Source organism: Barbus barbus, assembly GCF_936440315.1.
Source record: "Barbus barbus genome assembly, chromosome: 1".
Lineage (NCBI taxonomy): Eukaryota > Metazoa > Chordata > Actinopteri > Cypriniformes > Cyprinidae > Barbus > Barbus barbus.
Window position 1 is genome coordinate 40,376,352 of NC_136729.1, and position 6,000 is coordinate 40,382,351.

Genomic DNA, 6,000 nt, shown 5'->3' on the forward strand with positions numbered 1-6,000 from the left:
ACAGACACACTTTAATATCTTATATGCTACTATGCTCTGGATTCCTTTGATACACATTAAACATTCAGTGTTTCTTTTTCTTTATAATGCAATTGAGGGCATCTGAGTACAAATGTGCAAGGGATTCGTTTTAAAACAGAAAATAGAAAGAGAATGAATGAGAGGCAGGGGAGAAGAGGAGACTTGCATCCCTGAATATGGAAAAGATGACAAATTTAAATGGAAAATAAGAAATTATGCCTCATGACCTCCACAAGGGCTGATGAATAATTAAAAACTCTGATCAAGCTAGTCCTGTGGATCAATATGATCTTGTTATCAAGGCTCAGACATTTTTTTATGTGATATGACACCACTGAGAGACAGTCAGTTTAATTTATCATGGCACATAACAACGATACAGGTAATACAAAATATTTTATACATTTTTTATTATTAAATTATTATTAATACATTTTTATTTAAAAAATATTCAATTTAGCTAAAATATATTCTTAAATAATTTTTAATAATTGTATAATTATATTTCTTCATTTTTTAATGTGCATTGATTTAATATTTTACTGTCCCTTTAATTCATTAATGTTCTACAGTGACTCATACTCATTTCCCATTAAGTTTAAAGACATTTTCTTTCTTAACACAAGGCAATGTGTAATTCAATATACAGGTAAAACACCTGTGGGTGGGGTCGGGGGGGGGGGGGGGGGGTCATATGCAAATTTCCTTCATATTAACATGGTACATTGGCCTGTACTTTTACAGACTCTGTATACAAAAGGTGCAAACAGATGCTCAGGAAGGCAAAGAGGATGTAAACATTTGTAAACAGGATGACCGGTATAAATTGTTTTTTTTTTGTCTTGTTGGAAATATGTAAATATTTTATGTAGGCTCAGAAAAGGCAGTACTAAATAAAATATTAGATCTGTTATATTTGTAGAAATTCTGCAACATGTTTATAAAGGTTTACAAACTTTGGAGACAAACGTGATATGCAAACCACAGTCATTCAAATGTGTATTACATTATATTACATATAGATATTCAAATGTTCAAAATTTGTGAGCAAGCTGCAAAACTGTAGATACTGTAAGGCCTAAGGATCACGCTCAGAAGTGGTAAAATTGTCTAATAACCCTGTGTCTGCAGTCCGGTTTGAGAATCCGGTGTTTTGTGACACAGTGCTGCAGGTGAGAGTGTTGTGTTCTGGTCACATGAACAAAAACAGCCTTTACTGCAAAATGCTATTGGTGGGGTCACTTTGATATCCCATCAATCACAGCCCGGCCCCAAACTATAATAGCTCCCTAAGCACTCATTGCATTGTTATAAATACTTGGCCAGACCAACCAGGCAATGCAATTACTGTGTTTAAGAGAGCCTATGGACAAGTAACAAATGCCCTTATAACATAATTGCATTGCTAGGGGTTGCTTTCTGGTCAGGTCTGAAATTATGCTTATTTGGATCGATTTCATTCAAACAGGCATAATTTGAATTAAGGTTGTGAGATAGGAGAAGGTTGCAGATAAAACAGATGAAAGATTCATTCATTTACTCTGGTCTGACTGTTGTTGTAGCTGACAGCAATGAATTTTAAAAGCAGGTCATAAACAAACCCCTTCAGAATCTATTGATACTACTGTTAACCTTTAGACTATCATGTGCAATACCTTTACCAGACTGATGCAAAACTGAAAAAGTAAAACAACCATGTAATTTATTGAAAATGCATGTTTTTATTGGTTTGTCTAAAAACAAATAATACACAATTAAAAGAAACTGTTTTATTTAAATAATGTTTCCTCTTCACACCAAAGTGTTGATGTGCAAATGACATACTGGCTAGCTTTACTGACAGAAGAAATGATTGTGAGCTTTATTATTTTTCTGGTGTATGTGTGTCTAGTTCATGTATACCCTAAGTTATGGGGACAAAATGTCCCTGCAAAGATGGCAATATACAAAATCTTTGGCCTTACGGGGACAGTGGTGACACTATAGACAATTGGACAAGTTTTTGGGGCAGACCTGACCTGTTGAAAAGAGATGGTGTTCATCCCTCCTGGGGTGGTGCCGTTCTTCTCTCTAGAAATATGGCACATAGTCTTAGAGTTCGTACTTGACTAACTGGGGCCGAGGTCAGGAAGCAGACAGACTGGCTAAACCGACCGTCTGCTAGCCACCTCACATCATAGAAGCCAGTTAATTCTCAGCATATAGAGACTCCTTCACCCAGATATAACACTATAGAGACTGTGTCTTTTCCCGAGCTAGAAAATACAGAAAACGTCCAAACCAAATTAAGAGTAACAAATAAAAAATGTTTACAAGAGAAACAATTGATAAAGCTTGGCTTACTGAATATCAGGTCCCTTTCTACAAAAGCACTTTTTGTAAATGATTTGATCAATGATAATAATCTAGATTTTCTCTGTTTGACAGAAACATGGCTAAAACCAGATGAATACATTACATTAAATGAGTCCACCCCCCAATATTACTGCTATAAAAATGAGCCACGTGTGAAAGGTAAAGGGGGAGGTGTTGCTACAATTTATAACAATATTCTCAGTATTTCTCGGAGGGCAGGCTTTAAGTATAACGCGTTTGAAGTTATGGTGCTGCGTATAACATTATCTAGAGAAACACGTGTTAATGATAAATCCCCTGTGATGTTTGTACTGGCTACTGTATACAGGGCACCAGGGCACCACACAGACTTAATTAAAGATAAGATGATTTTCTATCTGAGTTAGTACTGGCTGCAGATATAGTCTTAATTGTTGGCGATTTTAATATCCATGTCGATAATGAAAAAGATGCATTAGGATCAGCATTCATAGACATTCTGAACTCTATTGGAGTTAGACAACATGTTTCCGGACTTACTCATTGTCGAAATCATACTCTAGATTTAATACTGTCACGTGGAATTGATGTTAGTGGTGTTGAAATTCTGCAGCAAAGCGATGATATCTCAGATTATTATCTAGTCTTGTGTAAACTCCACATAGCTAAAACTGTAAATTCTACACCTTGTTACAAGTATGGTAGAACCATCACTTCTACCACAATAGACTGCTTTGTAAGTAATCTCTGCTCTCATTAGAGTTACAAATGACCTGCTTCTATCATCTGATCGTGGTTGTATCTCTTTATTAGTTCTACTGGATCTTAGCGCTGCGTTCGTCACTATCGACCACAACATTCTTTTAAATAGACTAGAACACTTTGTTTGCATTAGTGGAAGTGCAATAGCATGGTTCAAATCATACTTATCTGAACACCATCAGTTCGTAGCAGTGAATGAAGAGATATCATATCGATCACAAGTGCAGTACGGAGTACCTCAAGGCTCAGTACTAGGGCCGTTACTTTTCACACTTTACATGCTACCCTTGGGAGATATTATCAGGAGACATGGTGTTAGTTTTCACTGTTATGCTGATGATACTCAGCTCTATATTTCTTTGTGGCCCAGTGAAACACACCAAATTGGAATGCATAGTCGATATAAAAAACTGGATGACGAGTAACTTCTTACTGCTAAATTCTGAAAAAACAGAGGTGTTAATTATCAGACCTAAAAACCCCACATGTAATAACCTAGAACACTATCAAACACTTGACGGCTGCTCTGTCAATTCTTCTTCATCAGTTAGGAACCTAGGTGTGCTGTTTGATAGCAATCTTTAATTTGAAAGCCATGTTACTAGCATCTGTAAAACTGCGTTTTTCCATCTCAAAAACATATCTAAATTGCGACCTATGCTCTCAACGTCAAATGCAGAAATACTAATTCATGCGTTTATGACCTCAAGGTTAGACTATTGTAATGCTTTATTGGGTGGTTGTTCTGCACGCTTGATCAACAAATTACAGTTGGTCCAAAATGCAGCAGATAGAGTCCTTACTAGAACCAGGAAGTACAACCATATTAGCCCGGTTCTGTCAACACTGCATTGGCTTCCCATCAAACATCGTATAGATTTTAAAATCTTGTTAATTATTTATAAAGCCCTGAATGGCTTAGCTCCTCAGTACCTGAGTGAGCTCTTATCACATTATAGTCCTCCACGTCTGCTGCGTTCTCAAAACTCTGGCCATTTGATAATACCTAGAATATAAAAAACGACTCCGGGCGGCAGATCCTTTTCCTATTTAGCACCCAAACTCTGGAACAATCTACCTAATACTGTTCGGGAGGCAGACACACTCTGTCAGTTTAAATCTAGATTAAACTAAATTAAACATTGACTAACATTTTTCTTTAAGATAGATCATTTAGATTTTGTTTATGGTGATATTTTGTAAAAAACAAATCCATATACGTATATATATATATATATATATACACACACAAAGTATAATTTTTGCTTATATCTGAAGAAAATATATTGATTATGGTCTTTTGGTATATGGTCTTTATAATATAATAATCTTTTTACTTTGTATAAATGTTTTTGTCTTTGGGAAATTTTGATTAATATTAAATCAAAATGTAAAGTTTGAAAATATACTTTTCACGGTGTTGCTACTGTGAGGAGATGAAGGGTGTGGAGACGAAGGAGATTTCAACAATCACAGTCTTTTTTAATCCATACTGGAAACATAGGAAAGCCAGGAGCCACACACATAGCAGGGGATGGACGAACAACAGCCGACAGGAAACCAGGGGCAGAACACACTATAAATAGACAGAACCGACAAGGGGAAAATGAGACACACCTGAAAACAAATCAAACACGGCTGAATGAAATTAATTGAATGGGGACAGGAACAGGAAAAAAACAAATAAGGACAAGGAAACACTGGGAACATTTGGAAACAAGACACAGGGACAAAAGTCTGACAATTACCCCCCCACCCCCTCCCGGAAGGCGCATCCTACGCCGTGCAACATCCAATGGGGGGGGGGGGGGGGGTGCTCTGGAGGCCTCAAGGGACAGGGTGACAGGACAGGAGGCACCCGTTCTGGGACCCTTGGCGGAGCATGGAGCTCCGGACCCACAGCGGAGCATGGAGCTCGGGGAGCCATGGTGGAGCTGGGGACTTGGGAGGCCATGGTGGAGCAGGGAGCTTGGGCGGCCATGGCGGATCCGGGCTGGATCCTTGCCTCTACGGCTGGAGCCATACGGCTGGATGGCTGGATCCTTGGGGGAACAACCCACCGCAACAGTTTAAAATCAGCCCAATTCCGTGCAAAAAATGTGGATTTGGCAAGCCTGCATCCAAAGTGATTTAAATACTCCGCATATTGATGGGTCCCTGAAGTGCAAAAATTATTTTCGATATTAGAATGTTTGCAGGAGCAGACAGTAATGGTCAGAAATTCAGCGGGTGTGAGAGTAAGAAAACAGCGTGCAGGGCTTTAATACAAAAACACACACAATGAATGGTGACTGTAGAAAGCAAAAGCTGAATCCCGGACATTTTGGGCGATTTAGAAATCCTGGCTGGATGCATTTTTTAGATCCAAAAAGAGGACATGTCCAGAGAAAAGTGGACGTATGGTCACCCTAGATTCAATAGCATGTAAAATAATGGAGGCTCATTGTGACCCCAACACAGTTAATGCAGGCAAAATTTCTTCAGTCTTTCCAACATACATCTATGTGTAAAAACTTTGTATGCACATTCATGACCTTAACTGAGAAAATGACACAAAACTTGAAGAAGAAATAAAGTGTGGGCAAAATGGACACGCAATAATTTTGCATTATCTGCGCTTTCAGAAACCCTCCACCTCCCTTAGCTCCACCTGTCTAGATCAGCTACAGGTAATTTCATGTATGCTATTTGTTCAGCAGCAGCATGTATGTGGATTTACTGCCAATAACAAGTCTCTGTACTTTCTCTGCAGCAGGATCAGCAATAACAGAAGCAGCAGTAGCGTAGCAGATCTATTCCACCAAGACCAAATACATTAAAATTGTCATACTCATTACCATGCTAAACATTTCTGACAGCTGTAATGATAGAATTTCAGATATG